Source organism: Bos indicus x Bos taurus, chromosome 16, assembly GCF_003369695.1.
Source record: "Bos indicus x Bos taurus breed Angus x Brahman F1 hybrid chromosome 16, Bos_hybrid_MaternalHap_v2.0, whole genome shotgun sequence".
NCBI classification, from domain to species: Eukaryota; Metazoa; Chordata; class Mammalia; order Artiodactyla; family Bovidae; genus Bos; species Bos indicus x Bos taurus.
Genome location: NC_040091.1, coordinates 55,440,324 through 55,457,357, shown reverse-complemented (window position 1 = coordinate 55,457,357; position 17,034 = coordinate 55,440,324). Strand labels below are relative to the sequence as shown.

The 17,034-nt window shown below is 40.1% G+C and overlaps 1 protein-coding gene and 1 pseudogene across 6 annotated transcripts in view; both read right to left on the bottom strand.

Moving 5' to 3' along the window:
* The window catches only part of RABGAP1L (RAB GTPase activating protein 1 like), a 740,636-nt gene that overhangs the window by 41,894 nt on the left and 681,708 nt on the right, over positions 1-17,034 (bottom strand). The gene's annotated exons all lie outside the window — the stretch shown is intronic.
* LOC113907020 overlaps positions 1,078-17,034 on the bottom strand; it is a 50,394-nt pseudogene continuing 34,437 nt past the window's right edge.

Sequence of the window (17,034 nt, the reverse complement as noted above, 5' to 3'; positions counted from 1 at the left end):
TCTCACTCATGAATAATTGTATGATGTGAGTCACTTTCCGGCATTTGTGGCTTACTCCTGAATGTAGTGTGCTCATCAGAGTATCTATGAAAGCTTCTGAAATATTGATTTCTACTTTCTTTATCATGTTCTAATATAATCTGTCTGGCCCCAGAGCTGTAGTAACTCTAAGAGACACAGCATTTTATAGAAACTGCTTATCTGTTCATTTCTAATTTCTCATCTCCAGGTCTATAAATAATCTATGTACTATTTATATGGAACTTCTTGGCACTTCTGCTCTAGAGCTTTCCTATCAATAAATAATACCTGGAGGTAATTTCTTTATTATTCATGTTTTGACAACTTCCAAATTTACAGTGCCCAGCCCACTTCTACTGAGCTCAATCTACATAACCCACTGTGAATTTCATGTATTTTGGATGTTTCATATTTGAGATGTTTTCAATCAGGAGACACAACCCATCCCCTACACCCCAACTTGCTCTTCCATGGTTCACCCTCAACAAGATGCACGGGCCAGAAACCCAGCAGTCACATTTGGGCTGGGTTTATTATGTCCATTCAGTAAGTTGAGCAGACTGAGAAAGACTAAGTGACACGCAGAGGGACCAAAGTAATCACCAACCCCAAGGTAAGGTGCCTTTCTGACACCAAAGGTAAAGCCTTCATTGCAGTATGTTATATGTCTGTCATCCACTCAGCACACAAGGCTCTCAAACCCAAGAGCCTTGCTAAGCTTTATCAGTCACCTGCTGCAACTAGCTGAGTGAAGCAGCTGCAGGATGATGGAGATGCTCTATTTTAACAGCTGACTGGGAGATAGTGAACCTAGGATATGTGCCATCTTAACCAGCACAAAGCAGGAACTATAAACACCTTCACACAGACACACAGAAGTCGCTCAGTCGTGTCCAACTCTTTGCAACCCCATGGATTGTAGCCCACCAGGCTCCTCGGTCCATGGGATTTTCCAGGCATGAATACTGGAGTGGGTTGCAGTTTGCTTCTCCAGGGGATCTTCCTGACCCAGGGATCGAACCCAGGTCTCCCGCATTGTAGGTAGACGCTTTACCATCTGAGCTACCAGGGAAGCCCATCAAAAACACAGAAGAGTAGTAATAAGTTTCAAAAGGATGTCAGTTGAGATCTTTTATAGATGAAATCTACTTCCTAGAAGTAGACTATATGCACAGCTGGAGACAAGAGGCTGCAAAAAAAAGGTCCAACTGGAAAATATCTGGGGTACCCAATTAGATCCAGTTATTCTGCATCTGTGGATTTAAAATGATCATCATCCACGGTGGAATAGATGTGTTCCTCGTTGCTTAGAAAATCCACAGCTAGCTTGATTGAGGCTACGGACATGTGTTGGAGTTGGTTCTTGAGATTCTGCAAGTTCAATCCTTCAGGTCTTGGGCAAGCCTTGATCAAATTCAGCACCTGGTTCTGGGCCACAGTGAGGCCATTTGCTGGTATGAAGTTATTCCCACCGAAGTTCCCAGCTTCACCCATTCCTGGATTGCTGATAGGCGCTCTCCCTGTGAAGGCTGGCTGTTCGACTTTGCTCAGCATCATGTGTGCATTGACTACTTCCAGAATATGTGTGGTGAACTCATTCATATCCTCCAGGGGCATGATCTTAAAGGCTACCAGGCTTTTCTTGTTCTGGAAAGATCTCAGATGACCAGCCACTTCCACATATGTTTCTGGAGGGACCACAGTGTTTTCACCACTGCGTCATCTGTGTTAACCCACTGGCGAACATCCACGGGTGCAGCTGTCATGTCATCTATCTTGTAAACAATGTTGGTTGCAGCCTTCTTTGCATTTCTGATAATCCCCACAATAGTGACCTGTGAAATCTCAACATTTTCAATTCTGAATACCTCATCAGCCAGAGTAGCAGAAAGCAGCTGAGATATGGTACAGGGTACAATGTGCTGAGCTCGAGCTCTGGATTTTTTTTCGGCCTGGGAAGCTGTCGGAGATCCAAAGCCCTCAGGGGACTGTGTGTAGCCGCCTTCAGAAAACTATAAACACGTTCACCCTGAACTTTCTGGGCATTTAGGAAAAAAGGGAAGGTCAAACAGACCCGGAGGTGACTGAGCCGGGAGTTTCACTCTGAGAGAAGCCTGCTTAAAATTCCATAAAGTCTCAAGAGGGGACAGATTGAAATGATATATTTTCCTCCTCTCCCAGCCTTCTGAAAAAAGCACTGAGGCATAAACAACTCAAGAGATTTACAGCTTAAAGCAAATTACCTTAAGGTATTGGAATCAGTCAGAGCTTAGATGGAACAGTTTTTGAGGCCTACAGCTTCAATGAGAATGCCCTTCTCTATATACTGTTCTCATATTTGTTTCTTTCTGTTCCCCCTGCTGCATGTACAGATTTGTCAAACAAAAAAAAAGACAGGTTCTTTTTTTCACCCACATGCACCAGTTGCAACAGGGTTACAACCATTCCTATTAGTTTTTAAGTCTTTTTCTCAGATTTTTTTTGTATGTGAAGGAGAAAAAAGACATTTAGCCTATTTTTCTTTAAAGCAACACAAATCCTTATCTCACTATATTGGTTAACTTCAATTTTAGACTGAATTATAGAAATTCTATTTTCTCTTAGATTTTGGAGAGAAATATATCACTGAAAATGTTTATTGTAGCATTTGAAAAATAACTGAATGCTACCCAGTGCTAAAAATTAAGACTGTAAGGTAGTATGTAATATACTAAATCTGGTCACATGTGGAATGGTATTGGTCTGATTCCAGGGAGCAGATTAACCAGCTGTAGTCCCCAAACTGGGCCACAGAAAGCTGATACAGCTATGCATTCAGAGTGAGCTAATTAAGCTTATTTAAAACTAGACAATGAGACAGGAGGGGAAGAATGGTAGCAGAGCTATGTAGGACACTGTTCTTTATCACCACCAAATGCTACGTTCACTGGAATAGTGCTGGCCTTTGCACTGCAGATGCTGAGAAACCCGAAGCGGTATTTTTATGTCAGTTGCCATTGGCAATTAGGTCAGAAGTAAATATACATTCTTGCTGAAAATATTCACTGTAGGCAGGAGGCTATAGATATTTATGCTACACAAAATTTAATTCAAGACTAATATGCTGGGACCTGCCTGTCGGTCCAGTGGTTAAGACTGCCTTCCAATGCAGGGGCATGGCTTCCTGATCCTACAGCTAAGATCCCACATGCCTCGGGGCCAAAAAAATCAAAACATAAAACTGAAGCAATACTGTAACAAATTCAACAAAGACTTTAAAAAACGGTCCTCATTAAACACACACACACACACACACACACACACACACACACACACATGCCAAACAGCAGTTGTATAAAACAGGCTGAGTATGTCTGTCTTCAGATTCACCTTTACCGTACCCTACTATCTGAAAAGGAAAGCAGTGGGAAAGCGAGAGAAATTGAGAACCTTTACTGTAGTCACCTACCTTAAAGGTAGTCCCTGGAAGGAAGGAAGTCAAACTGGCTAGAAATCATCAGCAGGAGTATTCAATGCATGATAACTGCACTGCCATTTTTTTTTCTTTCTGAATTTATTTTTTTATTGAAGGATAATTGCTTTACAGAATTTTGTTGTTTTCTGTCAAACCTCAACATGAGTCAGCCATAGGTATACATATACCCCTCCCTCTTGAACCTCCCTCCCATCTTGCACTGCCATTTTATATACCAAGTGTTTAACATGGGAAGAAAAACTCATCCCTCCTTTGCATTTTTAAAAACCTCCCATTTGCTCCTTCACTCCACAGATAGATACTGATAAACTACCGTGTTGCAGGCAAAGCCAGCCAAGAACAAATGCTCAGTGCGGCCCCTCCAGGTGCTCAGTCTGGTGGGGAGGAAGTCTTCAAAGAAATGATCACACAACTGAAATAAACAGCGCACTTACATAAGGTGAGCACTGTTAAGTTAAGGTTGGGGGATAAAAGTGGACAGGGTTCTAAATTTTGATTGCTTCTCTGTGCAATGACAACAAAGCTGAAGAGAAGTGAAGAGTTAAGTCAGGGACTTCCCTGGTGGTCCAGTGATTAATAATCTGCTTGCCAATGCACGGAACACGGGTTGAAGTCCTGGTCTGCGATGCTCCCACATGCCCGTGCCATGGAGCAGCTAAGCCCTTGCGCCCCAACTACTGAAGCCTCGCACCCTAGAGCCCCTGCTCACCAACAAGAGAAACCAGCACAGTGAGAAGCCTGAGCACCACAACTAGAGTAGCCCCTGCTTGGAGCAACTAGAGAAGCCCTGCATCCAGTGGAGCCATAAATAAATAATACAATTAAAAAAAAGTTAAGTCAGCCAGTGAAGAGTAGGGAGGGAGAGTGCTCCCAGCAGAGGGAATGATGGGCATAGGATGGCAAAGAGCATGCTCAGCTACATAATTTGCCAGGACCAACACAAAATAAAAATCAAGGCCGCCTGTTCAAAAAGTGAGAATTTCAAGGTGAGAGTAGAGCATTAAACCAAACGCAGTCGTGCAGGGCACATGCCCATGAAGCCAGCTGGAGGGACTGAAGGCCCGCTGGAGCACAGTGAGGAGAGAAATGGCTAGCTGAGGCTGAAGAGGTATGCGAGGTCCGCGGGCACCAGCCCAAGGTACAGGGCCTCCAGGGACCAACCTCACAGACCAACCTACTGCTGTTTCCTGCACAGCTCCACAAAGAGTTACTGAAGAGCCGTTGTGTAAGTCAGACTATTATGTAAGCACTCTTCTGGGTGCTAAGAGGAAGACAAAGAAGACAGTCTTTGCTTCTAAGCAGCTTACAAATAATTGCATAATTTAGGGTAGAATGTGGAAAGTTCCACAAGAGACTATAAGCACCAATTTGTGGGAGACTCAAGGCATGAAGATCACTCATTTGAGGCACAATGTGTAAACACAGACAGAAGGACTTCAAATGGACTGAAATTAGCATTCCTCTGCCTTTAGAGCAAAGATTGGGCTGTATCACTTCCTTATATGCCAGGCACTCTACATGTATTAATTTATTTTCGCCTCACATCTGTGAGGTAGGTGCTATTAATTTCCCTCACTTTACAGAGGAGGAAACAGAGAGTCAGGAAGGTTAAATAACTTGCCAGAGGTCACAGAGCTAGCCAGGTGGCTATTCATTCTAATCAGGGCAGTCTGGATCTGAAGTCCTGGCTTTGAACTAGTATATGATGTTATCATTTTACAAACATCTTATTTTGCTGTTTTATATTTATATGTTATTCTTATGCCTTTTTAATTTCTTTTCCCTGGTCTTCTGTTGTCACTTTAACCTTTTTATATACTTGATTAGCTATATACACTGCCTCAAATTGGCTAAGAGATAAAAAACAAGAAAAAATAATTTTTCTAAAGATTTTTCCAACTATAGCTTCTAGAGCCAGAGTTGGCAGAAACAGCAACTGGATGGGAACTTCTCTGGTGGTTTAGTGACTGGGACTCTGCACTCCCAATTCAGGGTGCCTGGTTCAATCCCTGGTCAGGGAACTAGACTGCACATGCCACAACCAAGACCCAGCACAGCCAAATAAATGAAATAAATAACATTAAAAAAAAAAGAAAGAAACAGAAACAGATACATTTAGGTGTGGATTTCTGAAGATGATACAGACAATGCTACCTTCCTCTACTACTGATGACAGTTCCAATGTATCTTTGTACTGATGGGACAACCAGAGCTGATACAGTTACAGACAAGGACAATTACTACTGACTCCTTGAGGACTCTAAATCTGAATTCATGGAACTCTGAGAACTCACACATTGGCTCTCAGTGGCCCCATGACCCAAAGTTAGTTCTGTTCCTCATAGAATTGGGAAGTGTGTGTATGTGCTCATTCATTCAACAAATAACTACTGTGTACAAGGCACTATGCCAGATACTACATGGGATACAAAGACAGCTATGACACAATCCTCTCATCAAGAAACTTAGAATAAAAAAAGAAACACAATAATCTACAGAATTTGATTAATGCCATAATTTAAATTTGAGACTCCCGCTATTGCAGTTTAAAGGAGGATATTTTCACAAATCTACAAGGAAATTTAGGACAAACTTTAAAATGGAGCTAGTATGTAAGAAGGCATTGTCCTCGGGGAGGTTTTGCTATTGACCACCTAAAAGCATTGGGCTTCCCTGGTGGCTCAGATGGTAAAGAATCTGCCTATAAGGCAGGAGACCTGGGTTTAATCCCTGGGTCAGGAAGATCCCCTGGAGAAGGGAATGGCAACCCACTCTAGTATTCTTGCCTGGAGAATTCCATGGACAGAGGATCCTGGTGGGCTATGGTCCATGGTGTCTCAAAAAGCAAGACACAACTGAGTGACTAACACTTTCACTTTTCTTTTCTATAAGTGTCAGGATTTTTCTTTTTATCTTCATCAGCATTTTTCTTTTCTTTCTTTTTGGTAGGCATCAATAGCCTCCAAGGACTGGAGATGATCACGGCCATAAGTCTTTTCCCTACTACCTTTCTACCAAGCAGGAAGCATCAGTTGTTAGGTGGTAGTCAACAAGCCCAGCATGTTCAGCTGCAGGTGCCATCCTGCAGGTGTTAAGACTGCTAGCTTGCCAGAATCTTACATGCAATCTATATAAGGCCAGAGGGGCCTACATATAGTATTTCTAGCCAATTCAATGAAAAATTATTTGACATCTTTTATGCTAATTAGAAAACCCTCTGCTGCTGCTGTTGCTAAGTTGCTTCAGTCGTGTCCGACTCTGTGTGACCCCATAGACGGTGGCTCACCAGGCTCCGCCATTCCTGGGATTTTCCAGGCAAGAACACTAGAGTGGGTTGCCATTTCCTTCTCCAATGCATGAAAGTGAAGTCGCTCAGTTGTGTCTGACTCTTCGTGACCTCATGGACTGCAGCCTACCAGGCTCCTCCGTCCACGGGATTTTCCAGGCAAGCGTACTGGAGTAGGTTGCCATTGTCTTCTCCGAGAAAACCCTCTAGTGTAGATTTAAATATAAGTAAGTTGAATTTATAGTAGTTATTTCCTGATTGGCATTTTTCTAATGCCAACTAACTACCATTCCCATATCTGCAGCTACTGCTAAGTTGCTTCAGTCGTGTCCGACTCTGTGTGACCCCATAGACGGCAGCCCACTAGGCTCCTCTGTCCCTGGGATTCTCCAGGCAAGAATACTGGAGTGGGTTGCCATTTCCTTCTCCATTTCCATATCAGGGTGCTTCAAATATTAATCAAGTCCAAGGTATAGACTAAAACTAACACATATCACACTGTGTAGCCTGTAGTGTCTTCATTTAAATTGTAGAGTCTAACAGTAGGGTAGGACTGTAAGAGCTATAGAGAGGGGTAAGATTAAGGAGGAAACAGCTCACTGCGGTTTATTTCTCTCCTCATCCCATAAAGGAAGCAGCAAGAAAGTGCTGTAAGCAAAAGGCATGGAGCTAAAAACATAGGCCTACTAATTGTGCCACGCAGTTATGTTTGTCTGAGTGAGGACCTAGGAGCCTGGTGTATGGCGCCTGCAGAGCAGGCTGGAAAGAATACCCCGGAGCCAGGTCATTAGAAGATCTAGGTCATTGCCAAATTGATGAAAGTGTGAATTATTTTGGTAGTTGCTAGTTGTGTGACCATATTTTCTGAACTAAACACTGGGCACATGGGCTTAGCAGATGTTTGTAACCATTCTGAATATGAGAAGCAATCTGGAGTACGAAAGAACATAGAATACTGAATTTTTTAATTGTTTTGGTAGCTTATAGGACTTAGAAGGTAGAATATTTGACATCAGAACTACCTTAAAAAAAAAAAAAAGTCTGGTCCCAGAAATGATAAGAAGTCAGTAAGGTTTTAAGACACAGAAAGATCATAACTGTGCTAGTAAGAATGTTCACTGGAAATGGTGTCTACGCTAAACTAGAAAGGGGGATAAAGAAAGGAGGAAGGTGACAACTGAAAAAATACTTATAAAGTTATGAAAACAGCTCAGGAGGAAAGGCCTTTGTTAGATGGCGGCAGTACAGGACTTGCCTGGCGGTCCAATGGTTAGGATTTCACGCTTTCACTGAAGAGGGCCTGGGTTTGATCCCTGGTTGAGGAGCTAAGATCCTACAAGCTGCATGGTGCACCCATAAAATTAATAAATTAAAAAATAATAAATTACAAAAAAATAAAAGGAGACAGTAGAAATACAAAGGAAGGACCATTAAAACCAATAATAGAGAGGCCTTTAAAGCAAGTCTTCCTTGCTCATTTTGGTCAGGCCAAGAGAACCCTTCCCTCCTAAAACTTCTTTCAAACTAGTCTATACAACTTATTTAACAATCACATATGGCTATAATTAGTTTTTCCTGGGCATGAATTTTCTTAATCCAATTAGGATGCCTTATGGTAAAAACAAACAAACAAACAACTGCTTTATTTAAACTTGGTATCTCCTGCTTTAATTGAAACAAAAAGCTGAATACTCAGTAGATGCTTAATGCAGATTTGTCAGGTTAAGCACATTCTTCATGTCTCAGGGTTCACAAGGACCGTGTTAAGTAGTCAAAATATTGGAATAAAAAAAGAGATAAAGACTGTGCCTATATATTTTCCTTGAGTATGGGTATTATAGGAGACACAATGACAGATAGCTGATAAGTAGAAAGATACAGAAATTCACTTAACATAGGATATTTCTGTTACCTAAATGAGAAGACTGTGATAACCAATTAAAAATGGCAGTTTTCCTTGATATGTTTGACAGAGCCAATAATTAGCTCTGCTCTGTGGGGCAATTTCTAAAGTAGTGCATAAGAATGAGACTATTTGAGGAAACTTTTTATGCTATGCAATTAGATGCTGTTTCATAAACTGAAATTCATTTCTGTAATCTTGGGGGGAAAGACATTAGTAAAAACATCATGCATACTAAATGCTTAATATAGGCAGGACAGATATATATGTATATCTGACAGTATGTCTAAGACAATTCTCACTTTGAATAAAGCTAATATCAAACTAACTTTCTAAAAGTTAACTAAAAGAAATCATTTTAAATGGGAAAATAGATCAAATAAGAATATGTTTGCAAGTAGGCTTGGCTGCACAGGTGGAAGAAAGGTTAAGATTAGTTTTGTATATGCCTGTTTAAGGTCCATCCACTGTTGTTTACACATGAACGATTGCTCTCCAAAGCTTGGGGTGGAGTGGCACTTACGCCCTCATTTCCATGGAAATTGTGAGGAGGCAAGAAAAATAATGTATGGGGAAATGTGTAAGTCAGCCCTCACTTCCCTTCCACCCATCCAGCCTTCCTCATTTCCATGGGAACAGGAATTGAAAGACCTCCAGCAGCTGAAAGTTAAAGCTCACTCATAGACTGCAGCTGTTTGAATGTCAGCTGAGCACTGCAAATGACAGTTTATAGCAGCTGTTAAAATTTTTAAATGATGTTTTCCCTAATAAATTCCTCACTATAATAATTTACAAGGGGGAAACTGACTATATAACTAGCATGAGGAAGAACACTCAAAGGGATGTTTTGAGGCTTAGTCTGTTGCTGTCTTTCATAATTCTAATATCATATATCATTTTAAAACAAATGACTGAAATAGGAAAGGCAGTGAAATGAAGAGTGTATTCATCAAGTCACTGGGATGTCACAAACTTCTTCCAAATGGTGGACGTGGAAAAGTGTGGAACAACTAATTACACTCAGGGAGGAGAGAGAAAAGGAGGAGGAGAGAGAAAAGGACAAGGAGAGGAGGGATCTAATTTAACTTTAAAAAATGTTTAATTATATTTTATTACACAAAATTATGTGAAGATTGTCAGCTACACATAGAGATGGAACCCTGAGTCCAATGATGTTGGTGAGAGATCTTGACTTAGGCATTTGCAAAGAATTCTATAAATAAACAGTACTGTATTCAAATCTCTTTGGTTGGAGTTCAAATGGAGAGGTATACCCATATATTCATACGTGTGTGTGTGTATGTATGTGTGTATATATATATTTGCTACTGTGATTGGAAAGGACAAACCAGAACTTGCTAAAAAGACTGCCCAATTCCTCTCTACTTTTAAGGGCTTTCAGTTCAGTCGCTCAGTCACGTCTGACTCTTTGCGACCCCATGAATTGCAGCACGCCAGGCCTCCCTGTCCATCGCCAACTCCCGGAGTTCACTCAAACTCACGTCCATCGAGTTGGTGATGCCATCCAGCCATCTGTCGTCCCCTTCTCCTCCTGCCCCCAATCCCTCCCAGCATCACAGTCTTTTCCAATGAGTCAACTCCACATGAGGGGGCCAAAGTACTGGGGTTTCAGCTTTAGCATCATTCCTTCCAAAGAACACCGAGGACTGATCTCCTTTAGAATGGACTGGTTGGATCTCCTTGCAGTCCAAGGGACTCTCAAGAGTCTTCTCCAACACCACAGTTCAAAAGCATCAATTCTTCAGCACTCAGCTTTCTTCATAGTCCAACTCTCACATCCATACACGACCACAGGAAAAACCATAGCCTTGACTAGATGGACCTTTGTTGGCAAAGTAATGTCTCTGCTTTTGAATATGCTATCTAGATTGGTCATAACTTTCCTTCCAAGGAGTAAGCGTCTTTTAATTTCATGGCTGCAATCACCATCTGCCGTGATTTTGGAGCCCCCAAAAATAAAGTCTGACACTGTTTTCACTGTTTCCCCATCTATTTGCCATGAAGTGATGGGACCAGATGCCATGATCTTAGTTTTCTGAATGTTGAGCTTTAAGCCAACTTTTTCACTCTAAGTGACTTATAGATAAAAATCTATGTTATAAGCTTTTAGCTCAAGGGGAAATAGCTTCTTCAATTCAGATTATTTCAGATTAATGAACACAATCTTTTAAAATATATGTGAAGGCTGACAAAGGAAAAAAAATTCTTTTTGTTTTATATGTCAGTGACTCAATTTTATCTCTGAGGTACCTTTTCACTCTTTGTTCCCCATTGTTCCCTATAACTTGGCTTCTACTCACAAATGCCTCAGGCAAATACAAAATCTGAACACTGTCTAATACAATTCAACAGAATAGTGTCAAGAGCATTAGCCAGCAAGGTAAGTGGGAATATTATAATAGACCTTTGGGGCCTACATGGGCTTCTTATTTTTACCATTATCTTCATGGTGATAGTTCCAAAAACAGGATATAAGAATAAACTATAGCAGAGTTCCAAGTTAAGATAACCAACCGGTTTTCACTGCTGATTCACATAGTCTAATTTCGTTTACATCAAGAAGTACATATTGAAAACCTTCTTATCATCTAGCTCCAGGTGCTAGTAACACGAACAGTTATGAATGAGATTGAGTTTCTAACTGCCAGGTATCTATTTTTGAATGAGATATTACTATTTTAAAATTAATCTTATAAAAAAAATACATGGAGTTCTCTTTCCCCAGCCCTCATTTCTATAGATCTTGATATTCATGAGGGTTGTCCTGAGACTTTGTGAATGTTATTTATAATGTAACAGATAACATACCCTATAAAATGCAGGTTAGTAGTTGAAAAAATGAAAGTGACCCAAGGTGAATATATAAATATAGGCCCAAAGTTATTAATAAATTCTGGTAGTTCCCAATTCTGCATAAATGCTTTTTCTATTTTCATGAGCAAATTTCTATTGGCTAACATAATAGTTAAGATAGTTTTATAAAGCACTTTGATACTTATGTAAAGTATATGGTGATACAGGTTCATAGCACAGATAGGACCTACTATTAAATTTGATAAGCTAAAGCATGCTTTAACTTAATCCAAATGGCTCTTTTCTTGCTAAAAACCATAATTCCTTTGGCCTTTATGAGAAATTAAATTTCTCAAATTTCCTTTTTCAAAACTAATGATTTCTTGTGATACATTTTCAAGAGATTATTTATAAATGCAAATATGTAAGGACAAGCCAAAATTAAGCCAAAGTTCATATTAAGTGATTTACTTCATCTCTTAGACTTTGTAAGCAGAAGTAGGTATGTGTTTATGTATCTATTGCTTTTAGTGCAAAAAAAGTCAAAGGTATTACACCTAGATATTCTTAAAACTTACTCATATGAACACAAAACAGAGAACCCAGAAATATTTACAAAATTTTTTTGAGAACAGTAGTAAAGGTCTTCCTTGAGAACAAAGAAAAATAAAAATCAGAAACATCAATCACCTTTTAAGAAGCGTGTAAGTTTTAATTTAAGGGAACTTTTAATATGAATTGAAAAAATTTTTACTTCAGGTACTTTGTCATAATTATCTCTTTTTGCTGACAGAAAAGCTAAAGGATATAATATCTAGCCCAGGAATCTAAACAAAGAACAGATTCCCTGATAATCCCGTGAGGTTAAGGTCACAACACTGAATCAATCATGCTCTGTTTTCTAGTATAAATATTTTTGGTCATTCAAGGGAAAAAAGAGAGGTTTTCACAGTGATTATACCAATTTAAGTTTCCACAACAGTGCACAAGGTTTGCATGGCACACTTTTGATGACTACAGAAAACATAGCTAGTATAGGAGAGAAACAGTTCATTAATTGCACTTTCTTATATGTGACATTAAAAAAAAAAATGTACCAATTCCACTGCTTTGTAACTGTTACCATTGCTGATCCCTGCTTTAACTGTTTCTATTAGGCTTTAACAGAAAAGGTTTCTAAACCAAGAAGACAAAGAAGAGTTTAATTCTTCTACAACTTTATAATTTTCCACAAACTGTGAGTTGATCTGGATAGATACTTCAGTCTGACCCTGATGCAAGACCAGAAGTGTTCGGATGGCTCCAAAACCCTAAAAATGGTCCCCAAGCACACGTGACAACCAGGGAATCTTCATTATTCAAGAGACAACCTCAATGAAGACTGGAATACCGAGTAGAAAAATCTGTCTTCCCCAGGACAGTGGGTCTCAAATACAAGTGTGCATCAGAGTCTCCTGGAGGGCGTGTTAAAGCACACATTTCAGGGCCCTGTTCCCAGAGCCTCTGATTCATCAAGTCTGAGGCAAGCCCTGAAATTGCGCATCCCTAACAAGTTGCCAGGTGATGCTGATGGACCTAGTCTAGAGAACACACTTGGAGAACCTCTGCCCTAGTTTCTGCTCATTAGGGTACATCCTTGAGGACTCATCAGTCCACCCAATCTCCTTTTGTGGTCAACCCATGAAAACAGAGTGCAGGATGGCCTTCTGCAGGTAGACTGGGCCAAATAAGAGTGAGGAGGGTAACCATACAAGGGGATGACCTTGTGTGGGACATCAGAGCCCAAGAAGGGTGAGGAGGGCATTTACACAGTGAGGCAGCCTAGCGTGGGTGTGCTGCAACCCAAGGGGAAGACATCCATAAGAGAGGTACAATCTGACATGGGGAGTTAGAGCTCCAGCAGAAGGAAGGAGGCAGCCTCACAATGTGGGGGAAGCAGGGGCAGCAGAAATAACAGCCTTGTGCATACAAAGGGATTGATGGAACAAGTTAAGGATCCAGGTTGCTCAATGTCAAAGAAAGTAGTTATAACAATGGAAAGAAACCCTATGTTCATAGCAGCCCTATTCACAATAGCCAAGACATGGCAACACCCTAAATGTCCAGCAACAGATGAATGGATAAGGCAGATCTGGTACATATACACAATGGAATATTACTCAACCATAAAGAGAATGAAATAATGTCATTTGCAGCAATATGGATGCAACTAGATTATCACACTAAGTGAAGTCAGTCAGAAAGAGAAATACCATTCTGCTTGTAAGTGGAATCTAAACTACGACACACATGAACCTAAAACATGACACGAATGAACACTCACAGACACAGAGAACAGACTGGAGGTGGCCAAAGGGGAGAGGGTCCAGTGGGGGATGCGGAGGGAGGCTGGTTTAGCAGATGCAAGCTGCTATACAAAGAATAAACAGCAAGGTCCTACTGTATAGCACAGAGAATTATACTCAATACACTAAGATAAACCATAATGGAAAATAATATACAACAAGAGTGTACATATATATAACTGAATCACTTTTGCTATACTGCAGAAATTAACATACTGTAAGTGAACTGTATTTCAACAAAAACATTTCATAAAAATATTAATGAAAAAAGAACTAGAATGAGCCCTGTAGTTTGGCTTCAAAGTGGAGGTAAAGGTGCAAAGTCAGAGTTTTCACGTGTGTGTGTGTGTGTGTGTGTGTGTGCGCGCACACATGTGTAGTGTGTATTTCCTAGCTTCATCTGCTCAGGGGGCCTAGAAGCAATGACACCTCCCTGGTGGTGTACCTCTATTGCAGAGATCTTGGTTTCTAAATTATCACTCTCTACTAAAGCGAACGAGGGCTTCTTAAATACATGATTTCAAGGTCAGGGCCAGGAAAGCACAAAAAGAGCCTGGAATATCTTGCTGTTCCAAAACCAAGTTTTGCTCAGAGAAAAATGGCAACATGTCACAGGACACAGACATCATCTTGGAGGAGCTCCTAATGGTCCCCAAAGGGATATTTGAGCATTAAAATGAATAGTTACGGGAACAAAATAACAGGAAATCACAAGTCCATATAGACATAAATTAAATTAAATTATTTAAATTATGTTGATTAGGAAAGGGATATTTATAGCATTTTAAAGCCTTCTCCACAAAAACCTTATTCGTCATGTAGGAGAACAGAACCTTACATGGAGAACCTGGTAGGAACCACCATTAGTCAAATGAGCAAAGTGAGCATCACCAGTAATTGGACAAATCAAAATCGTGCCCCAGGGACATCCTTGGTTACCCAGTGGTTAAGAATCTGCCTTCCAATGCATGGGATGCAGGTTCGATCCCTGGTCAGGGAAAAACATCTCACGTACCACTGGGCAACTGAGCCCATGTGCTGCAACTACTGAGCCCTCTGTGCCACAACTCCAGAGAAGCCTGTGTGCTGCAATGAATGATTCCACGTACTGAAAATAAAAAAGGGAAAAAAATATCATATCTAGGATAGTCTGGTCAAAATGTATACCCTAAATCTAATCGTGAGGCACCATCAGGACAAACTTGAACTGAGAGACATTCTATTGAATAACTTAGCTTGTAATCTTCAAAAGTATCAAGGTTACAAACGTCAAAGATAGACCAAACAGCTGACTGAAGGTGTCTAAAGACAGAAGCTGAACACAGTGCCTGGCTCAGAGTTTACCTTTAAAAAAATTTCTTTAATTAAGTGAATAATTTGAAATATTAAAGAAAAGGATGGACTTTGCAGACTTGTTCTGATATAATCCTACTTGGAGAAAGAGAAGTACCAGAGGATTTCTCTGGGTCCTTTACAGTTTACCAGTTCTATCTGGTTCACTATCTTCCTGCTCATCTATCACTCAGAGCACAATGAACAATAGAATTTGAGCACGGATAGCTCAGAACTGCACTGGACAGGCAAACAACCACATACCCAAGGAACACGATCAGTCCTAAGGAAAGCTGAAGGGAAGTGAAGAAGTGAAAGCTGCTTGGTCGTGTCCAACTCCTTGCGACACCATGGACTATACAGTCCATGGAATTCTCCAGGCCAGAATACTGGAGTGGGTAGCGATTCCCTTCTTCAGGGGATCTTCCCAATCCAGGGACTGAACCCAGGTCTCCAGCATTGCAGGTGGATTCATTACCATCTGAGTCATCAGGGAAGTCCAAGGAAAGCGGCCTTATTAAAAACAGCAAGAAGCTTAAAGTCTTAATTTAACACTAAGTAGGCAAATCTCAAAAACCTACATATATCTGGACACAAAATGGGAGGCAGACAGTGTCAACAGTAGAGACCATCACATGCAGCCTTTCAGATGGTATTTCTGCCATTTGGTTGTATGCTCAACCAGGAAGTGATCAGAACCAATGTATCAACATGGGTTTTTTTATGTTAAATATTATCAAAACCTTCTGTTATAAAACAGGAGTCATTTCTGGCTTCTTACAGTGCCAGGGGACTGTTACGCAAGTAGTAAATAGACATCTAAAGTTACTACCCATTTATTTTACAACTTGAGATGGCTAGTTTACCAATTAACCAGAATCTTTAGCATATTGAGGCAAAGAGCAGTGCAGAGCTATATATGTTATATGGATACGAAAATTCCCTGCCTTCCTCCTTCCCTCTTAAAAACTCCCATTGGCTGAGATAACTAATGCTGGTTCAGTATAGCTGAGTCAAACACATGACAATAGCTGTCTTCCCTAATCTCTCTCTTTTTAAAAAAAAAATATGTCTTGCCAGGGCTGAAGCAAGCTTTGATTTAGCTCAAAGCACTGGCTTCTATTAGGCTTCAAAAGCCTCACAAAGAAAATCCCTGAAAGAGGATCAGTGAAAAAAGCATTAACTGTTTGAAGCCATAAGAAATGACTTCCCTTATTCAAAGCATTCGAAGCTAGGCTTAGAATGAGAGTATTAAAATGTCAATCTTACCATTAGCACTGGGGATTCTGAATTTTATTCTTTAAATATAATGCAAAAGACATTCCATCAGCTTTCTTCTTAAAAAGAAATGGGAAATGTTCATCACATAAGAAAACACTGAGTTTCACTGGACACATATATTCATTCCCACTACCCAGAGCCTGGTCTGGAGGAGGTACATGTATACTGTGAAGTACCCTGAAAATAAATAAAATTAGGTATTAAAAGCATCCATATTGTTTATTTTCTCTCTCTCCTTTAAGAGAGGGAACGATGAAGGTATGATTTTTCAAAATGTTTCCAGTGAAACCCAAACTGGAACAACAACAAAACCTCACTGAAATTGAGGGTCTAAAAAAAGAACAAACTATTCCCCATTTGATAAACTGAAACTGATAAATTCCTTTACTTGGACTTCGGTGGCTTCATATTCACCTGAACTTCAAAAATGTATCATCAGATTACCATTAAATTTAGTAGGAATGCTTATCAATATTTGGTTACAGTTTTAAAGCTCTTATCTTTTAAGATGTATACTTAAATACTGATGAATGAAATAATATATCTGAAATTTTTAATACCCCAGCAAAAAAAGTTG